Below are 18,244 nucleotides of genomic sequence, written 5' to 3'. Positions count from 1 at the left end.
CAGCAAAATCCCAGTTCTACAAAATTCAAACGACTAGTGAAGAACCGATAAACCATGTGTGTAATTTCTATGCGTAAGTTTCATGGTTTTTATACGGCACCTTGATACCAAAAAGCTATGTGGGAGAAGACTGAGGGGTTATTATCCATCAGAGCCATCCACTTCACCTCCAGTACGAAGGGATCTCACTGACTCGCCAAAATGAGGAAGCCACTTCTGGAATTTTAAAAATAAATTTCCAATTTTTTGGAAGAATCACTCTCCTTTTGAAATCACTTGCTCCCAAAGATAACGTTCATTTCTCTGTTCAATGAAAAAGTAGTTATTCCTCACAAAAACATGTTTACTTCTCTTCTCTTCCATCTCCGTTAGTGACTTGGAAGCCCCGTGTTCCACTTATCTTATCTCTTCTGCAATAAAACAGGAATTTGGAGCGGGCTCTGGAGACACTTCTGAACCATAGTTTCTGATGAGGCAACTGAGGCTCAAGAAAAGTTAATTGACTTGCTCAAGGACCTGAGAATGACATATTCAAAATCTACTGCAAATAAAAATATTCCACTCAACAACATAGTGGAGCCTGAAAACCTCCCATTAAATGAAAGAAGCATGTTCTAAAAGAACAAAATTATGAATTCATTTCTAACAAGTTCAAGACCAGGCAAAACTCAACTCCACTTTGAGGTCCTTACACAGGTGATAAAACCACAAGGAAAAGGAGGAAGTATCACAAACGCCAGGATAGCAACACCTTGGGGAGGAGGGAGGTGACAGAACATGGGGCTCTGGAGGGACTTCGAAGGGGTCAACAACATTGGTTATACCCTGTGATAGTCACACACATAAAAAGTGAAGTACACATCTTCTCATCTCATGGGCTCAAAAATGACTTTTCAAAAGGCTCATTCATTTGGATTCACTAGTGCAGAATCAGTGGGAGTTCAAGGAGTTCAAGCTTGTGAGTTTTCTGAGAATTAACTGCTAAACTGTGGGGGGAGAGGGGCTCTGCCCGAGAGGCGCGGTGGAACACGGGCTACCACGGGGCTCTGCTGCTGCTGCGCTGCCCCCATTCATCTTCTTCCGATTATAAGGGTTTCGGAGTGTGGTCCCTGGGGCTCTGTGAAGGTGAGTTGAGGGCTTCCTGAGGGAGTGCTAAGCAACCGAGCGGGACTCTGAGCCCCCCACGTCAGCCGCGATGGCTGCTCTGCCTCCAGCTGCCATATATGTTGGACATCCACAGGAAAGCTCATTTTAAAGAATGGCTTCTGATGCTATATAGAAGTATAGAAATATAGAAATACTAAAATTACTTTTCTTATTTTAAAAAAATTCTCTCTTCCAGACTATTCACAAAGACAAGGTCCTTCAGGCCTCCCTCTGGACCCTGGGCCCTGAACTCTTCTCCCTGACTCCCTATCTCACTCCTGCCAACTACACCCTCCCCGACTCTGTGCTGAGGAAAAGGCTGCTTGCTTTTGGGGCACGAGGGCCAACTCCAGCCATATAGGGTCATCCGGTGGTCATCTCTGGGGGTGGAGTGGTGTGGCTTCTAGAAGGTGGACTGCTCCAGTCTATACTGGACGGGGTGTGCAGCTGGGCCACCGGAGAAAAGTCAGGGGCCAGTTGAGGCCATTACTGTCTGGACCTCATGGAGCTAAGCCATGTACTTCTAGGTTGGATGTCCGTGTTCTAGATTTGTCAGCTGCTGGGCCTCTAGGAGCCTTGAGCTCAGGACCTCTGGCCTCCTCTCTGACCTGCTGGCTGCCAGAGCTGCTGACATAGGAGTCCTTCACTGTGCAGGCTGCCTGATCCCTGCTAGAGCAAGCTGGGCACTGTGAGAAGTGGTCATATGACTGCCCGGAGCCCAGCAACAGCAAGCTGAGGCCCAGGGAGCCAGAGCGGAAGGGGCCGTGCTCAGAAGGGCTGCCCAGGTGGGTGGGAACAGGGGAGCTTACCGGACACCAACACCAGCCCAGCCACTCACCATTCAGAGAACAATCTCCCTCCAGAGAAACTTGCCCATTGTGGCTCTGACACTAAATTCAAAGTCATAGACAGGCTGTATTATATAACCAAAGGCAACTGTTCCTCTTGGCCTCACTCCAGAATTTCATTATTAAAAACAGCTAAGACCATTTACTGAGTTATTACTACATTCCAGACATTCTGCTAAGCACTTGATGTACATAGCTGGGTCAATCTAAGTCAATCCTACCTACAGTTTAAGTCAGAGTTACCCGGTCCACACAGGTCCACAGAAACCTAGGTCTGAATGGTTTCGTCCGATCCACTGACGTAGCAATAGTCGTCACACTCATTCATGCGTGGGGCAAGCCCACCAAGACTGCCGTCTGTGCATCTCGATATCCTCCGCCGCCTTGCCATGCTCCCCTTCCCCAACGGCAGGGTTTCCTATTTTCCACTCTCCCATAATCCTCAGTCTCCCCAACCTTCATTTTCTAGGGGAAATAGGAAATTTCCCCTGTTTCCATAACTTGTTTCTCCGTAGGCTCCCACGAAAGCAAATACTGCCAGTGCAGGGTCCCCAGCGAGCCCTCAAGGAGCCCAACTTCGAAGGACCCCAGGTTGGTTCTCAAACTTCTAGGACCTTCCATATGTGTGTCTACATTGATGGCTACCGTCCAATATTTGATGATCCTAGTAATTGCTCCAAGTTACCGAGAACTGATAAAATTACGCTCTGTAATCTGCATTTCTTGGCCAAATATTTAATCTCCCTCTGCATGTTTCCTTACCTACAAAATGATGATAATGCTTGTACATACTTCACACTGCTGTGAGGATTAAATTAATACACACAAAGCACTTAAAACTATGCCAAACTCATTGAGTGTTAGTATTATTGTTATTAGTATTGCCATTCTATTACTTTTACTGAGGCAGGAAAGTGTGCAATGACTTTTGTCGATAATCCCATCAAGAAGCTAGAAGTTTGGAAGTGCTGGTGTTCTTGGGCTCATCTTTGGGTATGTGGGAAAGAAGCTGGCCCAGTGACTCCCATCGCCTGAGCTGCAGGATAGCCTAGAGACACAGCACCATAAGGCCACCAGAGATAAGAGATAATGGACCAGGGAGTTAGCTTGATCTCTCTTAAATTGCCAAAATAGATTCCCTACTGGGCAATACCCCTTTCTTCCAGTGTCTTAAAGAGATTGAATGACAAACAGATGAAGCTTTTTAATCAGAAAAACTGTGCTGATATTATGACCTCTTTTTCCCGTCATTTCATTGCTCCCCACCTGCTCCCCTTTGCTACACTTTCCAAAGATAGATCTGGCCTCCTGGCCTTTGGGAGAGAGTAGACCCAGCCTCTCCTGCTGATTCACTGGCTCCATTATTGGCAGTCCCATTTTCAGGGAGGGAGTGGGTAGATGACATGGCCTGCTGGGTGGCACCATCAAAGCTGAACCCAACCACAGACTGAAGAGTTGTGCATGGTAGTATTTGTATCATGAGCACACTGCTATGGAATCTACCGATTCTGAACACTGCAGGAATAAAAGTTTTGTTTTTATTAATCATTGGTTCCATTCAAAAGAAATCATTAGACTTCCATTTCCAGCCAAGATGAAATAAAAGGGGCCATCTTTACCCTCTTGCCTGAAAAATGTAAAACCAGACAAAAGATCTGAAAGACACTGGACATCAGGCAATGAAAGGCACTGTGTGATCCCCAAGAGTTGGGAAAAAAGGCATTGAGCCCCCCTGGTTGCCTCTGCTTACTGGCAGGAGAGTTTCCAGGCTGCTGGTTGGGAAGGAGGAAGCCAAAGGGAGCCGAGTTTTGGAGATGCGCCTGGGAATCTGGGAGAGTGTGGGGCAGAGTCCCAGAAAGGAGAGAGCTAGATAGAAAGGGAGCTCCAGAGACCTGCAGAGGGTCTCCCTGTGAGTCTTCAGCTGAGTACTGAGCAGTGCACACCTGTAAGGAATCTACCTGGGGTGGGGAAAGAACCACCCTGAAGGATTGGAGGGAATAATCCCCTGTGCTCCACCAGCCAGAGTGTAAACCCTTATCATTCAGGGGCACTGGATGGAGAATGGGCATGGATGATAGAACTGGTAGACAAGAGCATTTAAAAAGTTATGATATATTTAGAAAGGCTAACATGCAAAACACTGACAACACCAAATGCTAAAGAGGGCACAGAGCAACAGGAATGCTCGTTCATTGCTGGTGACAGTACCAAATGATACGGCCCCTTGGAAGACAGTCTGGCAGTTTACTACAGAATGAAGCATACTTTTGCCATGTGATCTAGCAATGTATTCATCAAACCCACAGAATGTTATACTACACACAGTGAGCCTTAATGTAAACTATGGCCTTCAGTTAATAATAATAATAATGCATCAGTATTGACTCATCAATTGTAACAAATAGTCCACACTAAGGAAAATGTTAATTCATAATTGGGAAACCGTAGGGGTGGGCAAGGAAGGGAGAGGAGGTAGATGGGAATTCTGTTCCTTCTGCTTAATTTTTCTTAAACTTAAAGATGCTGTAAAAAAAAAAAGTTTTGTAATTTGGGGGCACCTGGGTGGCTCAGTCAGTTAAGCATCTGCCTTCGGCTCGGGTCGTGATCTCAGGGTCCTGAGATCGAGCCCATGTTGGGCTCCCTGCTCAGTGGGGAGCCTGCTTCTCCCTCTACCTTTGCCCCTCCCCCCGATCATGCTCTCTCACTCTCTCTCTCTCTCATGCTCTCTCAAATAAATAAATCAAATCTTAAAAAAAGTCTTGTAATTAAAAAAAACTACATAAGGAACAAAACATGTTATTATAACTTGATTCGAATTTTCAAAAAGAGGAAAGATTAACTATATTAAGTAAAGAAGTGGGAGATATGAAAAGACCCAAACAACTTCTAGAGATGACAACTACGATGTGTGAAGTGAAAAATACCCTGGATGGGGACTGGTGAAAGATGGGAGTTTACTCTCTGCAGAAGGTGGATTGGAAAGGCTCCAGATCTGGGGATACCAAAGATAACTAAAGGCATGGTTGAGACGCTATTCTGAAAGCGGAAATTAAGTGAAAGTCCACACACCTTACTGTGAGCCAAGCTGGTGTCTCCAGATCTGGGTGTGGCTGACAGATTCCTCTTGGGAAGACCGGCCCACCCCAGAGCAAATGCCCACAGACCTCCACAGCGAGTATGTCCCAACCAAGCTGAGCTTCTGCCTACTGCCGCTACAGAGACAGCTACAAACCCATAAGGAAGCCCTGTGCACTGGCTAGAGCTTCTCCTTCAGGATGAAGTGACTTGTTCCAAAGTGAGAATGGACAGCTGAGGGTCATCTATCTTCTGAAGAAAGCCTCTACAGTGGAAGATGGGATAAGACACATAAACACAGAAAAGGGACTTGGAGAAAAGAGGTAGAAGGACCACGAGAAAACATCAAATACTTACGAATACTGGTCTTAGAGTGACAGAAGACTTCGCATCTGTGAAATAGGAATCAGAAGCTCTGTCATGTTCTGAGGCTGGTCACACTTGAAGTGGGGCTGGGGGGCTGCCCAGGGTTTGGGGTTGGCTTGGGCAAAGCAGAGAAGGAAGCCGAATCGCAAGGATGGAGTGAGAAGATTCTGGGAGATAAAATCGTGACTGATGACAATAAACAAATGTACCACATGTCCACAAGTCTACAAAATGAACTCTATGACACTGTGTTTGATGACGTTTGCAAAGGGGTGTGTCACCGCTCTGTGCCCACGTTCAGGCCCACGTCCGCCCACCATGTCATCTGGGCCACGGTTGCAGCCTCCCTGTGGGCATCCCCGCTTGCAGTCTCAGCTCTGCGCTTCCATCTGCCACACGGCGACCACAGTCATCGCTCAGACTCACATCTGATTGTGTCACTCACCTGCTCCAAAGCTGTCATTGCCTTCCCATTGCCTTCCCATTCGCCAAGTTCCTGAAGCCCAGTGGACTCCTCCTGCAAGGCCCAGCTCTGGGGCACCTCCTGTGAGGGGCTTTTCCCAAGCAGTCCCTTCTATGGAGACCCGGGTGATGTACCCTCAGTATGCAAGCACGGTATGGCACTGTGTGCTTCTATACAGTGTTTCCAGGAGCCCAGGAGCCCCTCACGAGCAAGGACTGCCTGCTTCTCCTCCATCTGAATCCTCAATGCCTCCTGCACAGTACTTATCAGGCCGTAAGCGCTCCTCATGCTCTTACTGAATACAGTTGACCCATTTCTCCCTCATGAGAGGGCTGTGCTCAGAGAAAAGTTCCAGGTATGCTCTTTGTACCAACAGGAGCAAGGGTCCTACATCATGTCAGGCCTCCTCTGAGTCCTTAGCTTTGTGGCTTTAGGCTCAACCTGGAGCTGTGAGCTAAGGCCCCTAACAATGGGCTAGTCCAACATCTGCATCTTGCAGATGAGGAAGGTGAGGCCTAGTGGGGGCCAGTGGCTCACCTGAAGTTCCATGGGCTCACACACCAGAAGAGGACATGGTCTCCTGGCCTCTGGGCCAGTGTCCTATCAGCACTCGCCCCACATGTGAGGGAACCAGGGAGAAACTGGTGACTGTTTTACAGCTAAAGTGAGCGCCTCACCAGGTCTTTCTTCCCTTCTCAGCACTGTGGAAGCTTCAGGAAGGCCTGTGGGGACGGGGCAATGGGAGGTAGACCTGGGAGGTGATTTGAGTCCTGTGGTGCAGGATGCCATCACAGGATTTTGAGAAGAGGCAGGCTTGACTGGAGCAGGGCTTCCGACAGAGGAGAGGTGGAAAATGCAGACCCCTGGGAAGCCGCCACCACAGTGGTGGGTCCAGGGCTCGTGAGTGCCACAGCCAGTCATGTCCAGTGAAGATGCGGGTGTGTCTCCCCTCAACAGAGCAGTCATTGTGGAATTCTCTCAGCAGATACAAAACCCGAAAAGGGAGATCCTGGATAAAGCACAGCAGGGAATCTGTCCCTGGATTCTGGGATCTGAACCCAGGAAGGGTCAAGAGGTCAAGGAGCTGTAGTACATACAGCAACTGTGGGCCCCGCCAGGGGAGGCTGAGACCTGAGCCAGCGTCTAGGAGCCCAAGCAGTGCACTGGGCAGCTACCTGGGGGAGCATCAGGAGACAGGCCTTTCTACACTGTTCTAGCTTTAGAATTCTGTTCTTTCCATAAGTATTTTCCTTTTGTTCTCCTTTAAAATTTAGTAAGATGTCTTTTCAAAACATCCAACTTGTCTCAACTGGCTTGGGGTGCCAGGAGCACTTGGTGGCATCCCCATGAGGAAGAGTGGCTTCCTGAGTGGGCGTAGCAGGGCCGTTAGGACAAAGGCTCCCGAGCGGCAGAAAGAGTCGCTGAATTCCCTACCCTTCCTGCTGGAGGGTTCTCCTTCTAAGGTTAAACCTTCAAGACTGGGGATTTTGTCATGGGAAGTGAAAATCTCTTACCACCACCCTCTAAGCGGAATTCCTGGGCCCTGTTTTGTTCTACAAACCACAAATCCTCTTGATTTTATTCTTATTCGGTACCCAGTTCCACCCCAAGCACATGAGTTTTCAAAATCTGAAGTAAAAATGCTATGTATTAACAATAGTCAGCTAAAACCACAAAAACGTAACTGTCTTTCCACACCCTGATCTAATAGTCTAAGAAAATGACGGGCAGATCGGTCTCTCTCATTGAATCTGTGTGGGCAACCCTTTAACAAAGTCAAACTCAGAAATTCTAAGTTAGACATCTAGCTTGTTGGTCGGATGTTTCTGGTTGCCTTGCTTTCTTGTTGAAAACTGTGACATGGGATCCCATGGGAGGTCATCTTCTGGGGCTAGGACCCTGCCTTCTAGCTCCTAAGGGGCCTCTGACTGTCCCTGCTAGTGGCACATCTCCTTAACCCTTATGCTGTGGCATCCAAACTCCAGAGCACACGAGAATAATCTGAGGATGATTCCCTGGCCCTTCCCCAGACCTGCTGAATAGAATTTTGGGTTGGGATCCTGGGAACCCAAATTTTTGACTAGTAGCAATCTGAGGACCCACAATATGACCACTAACTTACTGAAGAACTGTCCTGGTTAAATGCACACACACACACACACACACACACACACACACACACAGCCTATCACTTATTAACCGTCCACTTAGGGCTAGGGTCTTTTCACCAACTTTATCTTCTTCAATCCTTACACTAACTATAGCAGGTTATCATCCTTATTTTCATAGTCAAGGAAACAGAGAGGTCAAGTAAGTTACCAAAGGTCACAGAGTTGGGAAATGACAGTGCAAAGTCCGTCTGGCTCCTCAGCCCTCACTCAGGTCTCGTTTTCATGGCCAACTCTGCCCTGAACAGAAAAGACAGACACCCAGGAGGAACCCAGCATGTGGCTTCCAGGCATCACCAGCCCTACTCTCTCCTACCCCAGGGAGTGGGGCTATCCCTCCATGTTCTTCTTGGTGAAGCCCAGAGTCTTTCAGATAGTTTCTTCCCAGCTTGAACCTTCTTGACTCATTCTTGGCAGGGCTGAGCCTCTCTTGTATGGTCCCCTCCCCTTCCCCTTGAATGACTGAACGGTCTATAGAGTCACACCAATTTCATTAGCACCCTCCCTATTCCTGTCCCCTTCTAAACTCATTAGGGACAACATCAATGGTTTTCTTTGTTTGGGACCTCCATCCTTCTTGAGGATTTGGTGTGTTGGGCCATCATTTCTCCAAACCTCTGACAGCCTTTGAACCTGTTGCAGAGGCAGATGCCGAGCCCCTGGGGCAGGGAGGTCTGAGTGAGGTGGGACAGACGCTGCTGGACGTACCCAGCCTTGGGTTATCGTTGGCCACCGCACTTTCTAACAGTCCCAAGGCCCCCTGCGAGAAGTGGTAAAGGTCTCGAGAGTCTGGGAATCAGCCCCTAGGACACCAGGACAAAGGTCTTGCTTTAGGCTTAGGGCAGCACCTCAGGGTCCTGGGGGAGTAGGTACAAGAAAGATAAATTTAACTCAACACTGAGGACTGCGACTTGAAAGTCCCAAGAAAACTGTTCCACGTTCTTTGGGATGTGTTGTAAGCAGAACCAGCCTTCCTAGCAGGAGTCATATCATTTGGGAGCTCTATGAAGAACTGAGGGAGGGAGTCACCCTTTTCTGGGAACACAGAAGAAATTGTGACCCTGATAAGGAGAGGCACTTCCCCAGCTGGGTGAGAAGTATGGTGGAAGGTGGGCCAAGAGGACCATCTGGGGCTGGAGGGCAGTGATGTTCACGTGTCTAGAACCTCCAGGCCCAACTTCACAGTTGTGGTGACAGCAGGTCATGCTAGCAGGTGCAACAGGCAACCACAGCCAGGCCACGATGAGAAGAGGTGGAGGGAGCTGGCAAGGAAGTAACAAGACAGGCAGTCTGCAGTTCCACCTGTTGAAAGACATGGTTGGGTGGGGTACAAAAAAAGAGGAAGGGTGTTTTGTTGTGAAGCAGCCTGCATCTAGGACAAGGATTAGCAAACTAGAGCCAGCAGGTCAAATCTCTCCTGTTGCCTGTTTTCGCACAGCCAACAAGCCAGAATGGATTTTACATTGTAAATGCTTGGGGGAAATCGACATAATAGTATTTTAGGATACATCAAAATTAAATACAAATTTCAGCATTTATAAATAAAGTTTTATTGGAACATGGTGTTCGCTCTTGCTAGTTTTTTGTTTTTTGTGTTTTTTTGTGATAACAGCCGAGTTAAATAGTCATGACAGAGACTGAACTATTATCTCCTTGGTCCTTTACAGAAAAAGATCTCTATGGGATAGACTGGTGATGGGTAGTGAGGAGGGCACGTGTTGCATGGTGCACTGGGTGTTATACGCAACTGATGAAGCATCGAGCTTTACATCGGAAACCAGGGAGGTACTGTATGGTGACTAACATAATATAATAAAAAAACATTAAAAGAAAAAAAAAAGAAAAAGATCGCTGACCCTTGAGCTAGAAAGACTGCCATAACGCCCCCAGGAAGTTATTTATTTAGTTGGTGTCCACCACGGCCAGATCAGAAACTCGCCCAAGCTGATCGAAAATGGCTGTGCAGTGTCTCGCTACCTCTTTCCCCACAGGTCCTGGCTGCTGACCTTGCTAGAAGTCACTGAATGCTCTTCGGGTGGGGGAGACAAAACACCGCTGTGCTCAGGAATGCGAGCATGGGAAATCCCAGGCAGGCAGAGCCCAGCTTCTGCCATTTCCCCAGGGCTGCTTGGTGCTGGGTCTGGGGGAGCAGGCCCCGGTGAGGGATGGGGGTGGGCTAGCCCCAGAGCCCTGGCGGTGGAGGAACATCTGAAACAGCAGCTTTGGAGAGAGGAAACGCCCCTTCCATGCAAAGTCCTCTTTGTTTATCATCACCATTATTGGAAATGTGCACATCCCAGCAAAACCAGCGGGTCACACATTTACAAAAGAGCCTGCCACACTGGAGCAGGAGGGTTCTGGGCCTTTTCAGCAGATGTAGGTTCTAATTCCTGGGGCAGGGAAGTTGTTCAGGGAAAGGACAAAATGACATCATTGTATAGTGAGCTCACTGAGCTCTCCAGAATAGCATCTCTCATTCCCTGTTCACCCCCCCGGCTCAGGGGTGGGGTGAACTGTGTCTGAAGTTCTGGTGAACTGTGTGAGCTGGAAACACCTCGGGAGTAAGGCTAGCTGGTTGTCTAGTGGGAATTATGATGATATTGCAACCCATGGGCCAATGGGCAATGGGGCGGTCTGCCAGGACGGAGCGCTGGCCGCTGCCCCAGGCTCCCAGCCCAGCAGCTGGGCATGGTCCACACCATCTTGGCTCCAGGTGTCAGAATGGCTCAGCCTGGGCTGACGGACCATTCCGTGGCTGCGTGGACTGCAGTGTGTCACTCAACCTTTCTGAGCCTTGATTCCTCATCTGTTCCATGGCGTATGGGGACAGATGACTGTCACTCACCTGGTAGAGCTGTCATGAGCGTTAGGGATAATATAAGGGATGACCTAAGCTGGCTGTATAGGTTTCAGTCAAGTATAGCTAGTGTTACGACTCACTTCTTGATGTCTAGTAGAACCAAAGAATCTGTGACACACATATGTTAGTGTTTTAAACACCACATAGCTTCTCTTAGTTCCTCCAGGCAAACTGGAAACTCTCGGAGGGCAACAAGGCATAGTACAGCATCCACGGGCACTGCTGCTGGGCTTGGGGCTTGATGTCAAGTACCTTGCGTCTCTAATGCTCAGTGACTCCAAAGCCAGCATCACGTCATCTGCATCTCCCTATGTGGACATCTGGGCTAGCAGCGGTTCAGGAGAGCGCAGGGCAGGACGGGGCGAGGGCTGGGTGTGGACCTCTGGCTCCAAACTCCTGCTCCTCCGTCCCGCCGCCCTTCGGCCTCTCTGGGGCTCCACGCCTCGGTTCCCACGCACCCTGCTGAGTCCAGAACTGGCGTTCAGACAGGAGGCCGGAAGCATCACCCGCGGACCAGTGGGGCTGAGGACTGTGACAACGAGCCTCCGGTATGACATTTCCCGAAATAGGGGCTGGGCCGGGTTCAGCAGTGGCCAACATTCAAAAGGCAAAGAAAATCATTTTCCTCTCAGTAGTAGCTGAAGTAGAGTGGAAAATAAGCCTGCTGAAAAGCTGCCTCGGCTACCCCGGGCCAGAGGGAGAGGGGCTCTTCTCCAATCTGACCCTCGTGCTGATCACAGGAAGGCCAAGGAAACTGATCCTACCGGGGGAGGGCAGAGAGGCTCCAGGACAATCAGAAACATGGAGTTGACCTAAGGGGAGGGAGGGACCACAGAGAGACCTTTTGCATAGGAACCTGAAATACCAGGGGGTAGCAGAGGAGCAGGAGGCGGCCAGGGGTGGAGGTGGGGGGCCCTTACTAGCTGCCCCGCACTGCCTTTCCCAGCCTCCAGCCACCAGGAGCCAATGCCAAGATTCTTTCGGAAAACGTCTTTGCCTAGCTGTAGTGTTTACTTAAGGATAAGATGACCCAACTTCCACTATATTTAGCACATGAAAATCTACAGGTGTTTGACCCCAGGAACCACTTCAGGCTTTGCTCTTAGCTTCCAGAGTGCCCTCCCTTCTCGGTTTCATTGTCCAGTAGCCCTCGGTTGGGGAGCTGGTTTCCCGACGTCTACAAGTGCTACCTGCCTCCCTGACCCTCTCTCCAGCCTGCATGTCCTTAAATACCCCTCTACTGAGTAACTTCTTGCATAAGGAGAAAAGAAATGCTTCCATTTCAATTCGAATTTAAAATTTTATGCCAGCCACAATCCAATACAGGGATCCTATTTTGGCTCATTCACAGGCTTAGTTTTTGCTTTTAATGAATCCGTCCTTTGGGCCCCCATTTAATATGCTGCTTACTAACCGTGGACCCCGGAGCTCTTCCTGTTGGAAGGTGGGATACTTGTTCTCAGGTGCCTCTTCCAGGAGCTACCCTGAAAAATACGTGTTGAAAGCAGAATAGCGTAGCATAGAGGGGCTAAAAGTTTGAGCCCTGAAGGCAGGCACCCCTGGCCTGCCCCTGGCTCTGCCAGCTAGGTAACATTTTCGTTTCCCCTGTAAACTTCATGGTCCCATCCCAGAGGACAGGACGTGGCACTGCATGCTATTCCCTAAACCTGTTAGCCAGCCTACAGTCGGTCCCCCGCCGACCTGATTCACAAAGGCAGGGCTGTCTGAGAAACGCTGCGGGCCTGTCCATGGGATCCCTTTCCTGTGTAAGTGGAAGCCCATCTGTTACCAGGCAACTCAACACCTCTCCAGCCCCTGACATGGGGCTGGCCTCGCAATTAATGTCTGCACAGTGATTGGCAGTTTATGGAGAGCCTTCAGGGTTTCTAACAGTGGGAAGAATGGGGCCTTGGAGTCAGGTTGAACAAAGGCTCTGCCTCTCACAGGATAGGTCACCTTGGGCAGCTCCGGGTGCTCAGAGCTCCCAGCTGTTTGTCTGTAACGTGGGAATACTGCCTCCTGGGTTCCTGAGGTTCGCAGGCTGACGTTTTTGTAACGTCTACTTGGTAAACTCTAAAGCCAAATGTGAGCGACTGTCGCTCAGTTTTCTCCAGGTTGTAGGTTCCAGCAGACTCCCGGGGCAAAGGCTCACACGCTACCCACAGTGGACCGATTTAGATGGTTTAGAAGAGTCGGAACAGAGTTCTGGCTCTGCTGTCCTGCTCTCTCTCCCTCACACACATGCCAGCCCCAGACTCCTCCCTCCCAGGTGAGCATCTGAAGGAAGGCAGGTGACTCGCTGCTCCCGCCTTCCTCTGGAACCATTTTTAAGAAACTCCCTACAGTAAAAAACAGCCTGCGTGGTGACTTGCTTTGATGGAAGAGCCCCGGAGTCGACAGACCCGCGGTGCCCTCGTGGCCTGAACAGGTGGGCGGGGTCGCCCTGAGCTAGAGGAGGAATGACCCACCTGAAACCGAACCTCCTGATAGGGCTGGGCTTCCCTGGCTTTTGGCAGCACTCGCAGAAATCTGCTCAAGAGAGGGATGCCAGTCAAGCAGCCAAGAGACATATGGCTCATCTGCTAGGCCAGCACATTCTTCTAGACAGCATTTACCCCCAGAACAGGGCCACAGCCCCGGGGTACAGAAGAAAGCATGGGGCCTGGAGGTGAGAAACCAGTCCCCGGCCTAGCTCAGCTGCCTCGTTCGGGGCAGGAGCGTGTCCGCCTCACCAATCCCCCTTAGCTCTGGGGCAGGGGCGGGTGGTGGAACAGATCCTCTCCACGGTGCCATCCGGACTCTTACCATGCCCCAGACTGGGCTGCACCGCTGCCTTGCCTCTCGATTCTACTGGCCCTAAGGTGCACAAGGAGGCTAAGGCCTCTCGAAAGAACGAAGTTGCACCCCAAGGTAAGGCAGGAGAGGGTGTGGCACACTGTAGCTTTGGCCTTTGCTTCTCCCAAAGGTTGTTTGGTAAACCCTCTCGGGTTCCATTAATGCTCCTAGCACCTTCTAACAGGTATGAATCCCAAATTGCAGCCAAGTATGCTATTATCCCACCCAAGTGAAGGGGAGAAACATTCCCCACGCGTTGAAAACATACTTCTGGAACCCAGGGTGTCCCAGGGGACGATGGAAGCACCACGCTAGCCCTGAACAGCGAACCCTTGGAGGCCACGCCAGAAACGTTCCATGGAAACACCAGAAGGTAGATCTGTGGGGGCGTCAGGGGGTGGGGAGTGAGGAAGAACAGAGTGTGAAGAGCAGAGTGTGAAGATGGCAGCCGTAAGTATTGACCTTGTTCGGGAGGTCGAGAGCCGGTGAGCAATAGCTTTAGTGTCCGGGACATGACGGCTCATTCCCGGGAACAGAGCACCCCCACTTCCCACACAAGGTACTCTGCGTGTAAATATTGGTCTGGACAATGCCTGGACTACCGTGTTTTCTGGCACGGGAAGGAGGCGTTACAACACATCCAGGTTAATATCCAGGACTCGGCCTTATCGCTGCTAGTGGCCCCAGGCCAAGTCCTCCAGGGATGAAAGCCCCAGGTTCAACATCTGGGGCACCACATTGCTGCCAGTTGTGTGGGAGGCAGGGGGAAATGAAATGGACAGGTGTTCACAGTCCCCGGAAAGGAGTGATGCAGCCCAGTCCGCCCACCAACAGGAACGGCAGGCAGGGGAAGCCCGAGGCGGGCCAGCTCTGCCGAGCTCAGCAAGGCCCACCTCGTGCTGGGCTGCACGGGACGAATGGTGTGCTCCGACACTGCAAGAAGACCCACCCTGTAGAGGGGGGAAAGGACTGCCAAGGTAGCCTGGGGCTGGGCCTGCAGGACTCCTCACATGTGTAAGTCTGACAGGTGCCCTGGCACAACAGGGTCTTAAACAGGTTGAAATGTACGGGAGGGGCACAGGCATGTGTTTTAGAAAGAGCCCTTGGGTGAATCAAGAAAATTGGAGTGGAGACCGGTGACAAGACTCAGGAAGTGGCCCAGACAGGGCTTAAGGCAGTACCCAAAAGGCAGTAGTCAAGGGATGTTTCAGAAGGAACACACAGTACAGATGAGGAAGGGAAGGACCCCACAGTGGACTCGGAGGCAAACCTAAGATGGAAAAGTTTCGATCTCAATTCTTTTGATGACAGAGGGAGAAGAAAAGTCACTCTAACCTTCCCGAGTAGTTTTAGTCCCAGAATCACTTCTATACCATCGTAGCAGTCGGATGTAGGATGGTTGAAGTTAATTTGGTTCTCTTATTGAAAATGGGTTTGGGGGGGCGCCTGGGTGGCTCAGTCGTTAAACATCTGCCTTCGGCTCAGGGCGTGATCCCGGCGTTCTGGGATCAAGCCCCACAACAGGCTTCTCCGCTGGGAGCCTGCTTCTTCCTCTCCCACTCCCCCTGCTTGTGTTTCCTCTCTTGCTAGCTGTCTCTGTCAAATAAATAAATAAAATCTTAAAAAAAAAAAAAAGAAAAGAAAAAAGAAAATGGGTTTGGGGCCAAAGAACCTAGCTTTAACGCCGAGTCAAACAAGATCCAGTGAAGGCAGATTCCAGGACTATACCACCTGATACAGGCATTAGCCGAAAGGCTGGGGTCAGTAATGCAGCTCAGTTTAAATCAGTCCGGCACCTTGGAGAACAGCCCATATATGAAGTGTCCACAGGGTGAGCACACACCCCTTCCCCCAGAGAAAGCACATCTCTCAGAGAAGTATCTACAGCTGAGAATGTTAAGAACTGACCCTTCCCCCTCCCCCCACACAACATGTTTCCTGAAACCTAAGGCAGGTTCACTGTTGAGGAGACACAAAGAAATGACCATAACAGACAAGGTTTGGGGTTTTTTTTAAATATATCTTTATTTCTCAAACTCAAAGCTTTATTTCATCAACTTCTAAGACAGTTTGCATTGACAAGTGATTTCACCTTCATCACATAAGAAGGTCAATGACCATCACACCAAAGAGGAAACCTCACATATCTTAGGCATCACTAAGAAATTAGTATTTCGAAGGCTATGCAAATTCAGAATCGCAAAAAGCTTCCAATTCACTCCAATGAGTATCTTACTTTTCATCTATATTAATTTGGAAATTATTGGATAAAAACTCTTAATTTTCCTAAAGCAGCTATTTTTTTTTAATCCTTTGGGGAGGGGTGGAAAAAGACCAGATGGCTTGAGTTTTAAAACGCCCACATATCCATATTACTTAATGACTTCCTCTTTAGTGCATCGTCTTCTCACCTTCCTATCCAAACACACATGACAATTTGTACCAACTCTCACCAGCCCAGGCAAACCTCCAAGCGTTTTCTTTAGCTTACACTTAAATGATTTTTGAAAAAAAAATGATAAGTAAACAAGATTAAGAACTCACCAAACAAAACAAAACAAAACAAAAACAAAAACACATTTTCTTTCCTGATCCTCACCTTGGGGAGTCTCCACAAGTAATCCTGAAAAGTTGCCAGGTCTTTTAAAACACATCCTCCCTACGTACTTCCCTTGGTCCTCGGAATGTAATTGGCTGAACGGGAATAGGTTCCAAAATCAACTGGACATTCTGGTCTCTGCCAGATTAAGGATCTGAATCTAACCCTGGCAAATGGGAGTTCTTCACCTTACAGAATCCAACCGAGGGTTCTCCCTCATAGAGAGCCCCAGGAAATCATGGCCCCGGGGGGCTACAGGGTCTCTTCCCGCAGATGAATAACTATCAATACATTTGAGCTCAGAATCTTCGTGCACCCTAAAACAAGGTGCCAGTACCAGAAAGTTCACTGGAAAGGAGGCGTTCCTAAAATGAGGAAGTCGCTCCTGAGTGGCACCCTTTCTCCAAGTTAACAAAGCAGTGCTAGTTAGAACCCTAACCTACCATGAAGGTAAAGAGCTAGTGCTCGCAGGGAGGCAGAAGGACGAGCAGATTCAGGGCATTAGCGATTTGATTGCTAACATGTCACCACAAAACATGGGTTTACACACAGCTCGCAGTGACTCAAATCCCCAGGGAAAATCAGACTGGCAGGGGGCGGGGGGAATTTGACCACCAAACCACATCTGTTAGCACAGGGCAGGGCCCCAGCATCCTTCCTACCCGAGTCTCCCCGGCTGCCAGGTGCTCCCAGGTGTGGGCCGCGCCCCAGCCCACATGCGGTTAGCAGGAACCCTGATTGGAAGGTGTCCGTGATAGCGAGTTTCGTTTCAGAGTTGAAGTTGAGTGAGGAATCACGTCTTACTGCCAAAGTAAAATTTAAGGGTGAGACTGAAGCTCAAGGCCAGGAATTTAGGCTGTCCCTTTCTGCCAACACAAGGGGAAACGGCACTGTTTTAATCTCAGTGCTGCTCGAATGGATTCCAAGAAGCAGGCCAGGAAAACAAGCTGCATACTTGCAGAAAGCATCAGAGAACTTCAGAGTCCTGAAGCAAGTGCGACTGCTTAGATTTCTATTAGAATTTGTGCTTGAACTTTAGTGCCCTTGACCACTGCCAAGTTTCATGTTACTCAACACGCAAAAAAAGAGGAACCACAGGGCTTGGTACCAGTTCAGAGGACCTGGTGCTTGTGTGAGCAGCACAAAAGGCAGGTTTCAGCTGGAATTTCCAAACACCTGAAATTCAAGGTTACCCGATCTATTCCGAGGCCGGCAAAGGCCTTGTAGAGCAGGTAGACATACCACTGGACCAGGGAGATGTTTTAAAAACGCAGCTTTGGTCAGTGCAGCTTTTCACCCCGATGGTTCTAGAACACGTGTCTCCTTTCAAACTCCAAAATGGCTGACTAACTTCAGGTGAACAGATTACACCAAGATGGTCATTGTGCAGTGGTGGTAAAGAACTTGGGGGGGGGGAAGGAGGGGGAGACTGGGAATTTCTAACCACTTCTGGGCTTCCTTTCACCCTCAGAGAAGGATTAGTACCAGTCAGCAAAAAAAAAAAAAATATATATATATATAAGCAGAAAGAACTCCAAGGGCAAAGTGGAAATTTAATTACTCGATATGGTTCTGATTCTATCTTCGTCTGGAGCCTCGTCACCCTGATCTCCAAGCCTTCTAGTAGGAGCAATACTGACTGACTTCTGATAGCAACTGCTCATGTTGGTGGCTTCAATCACATCTCAAAGTTTTGGTTAATCAGATCTGTCACTTTTGCACAAAGATGTTGCCATTAGACCACAATGGCAGCCTTTTAATGTCATGGATGAGCACGTAGTTTTTAAACTTGGGATTCACTCTTCATTCCCCCCCTTTTAACCCTGAAGCATGCTGGGGTCCCCCCTCAACATGGGACCAGTCTGGATTCAAAGCCAGTGCATT

Source organism: Ursus americanus, chromosome 12 (genome assembly GCF_024610735.1).
Source record: "Ursus americanus isolate L20-20 chromosome 12, mUrsAme1.1.p, whole genome shotgun sequence".
In the NCBI taxonomy this organism is placed as follows: Eukaryota; Metazoa; Chordata; class Mammalia; order Carnivora; family Ursidae; genus Ursus; species Ursus americanus.
The sequence above is the reverse complement of the archived record's forward strand: the minus strand, read 5'-3'. Positions refer to the sequence as shown.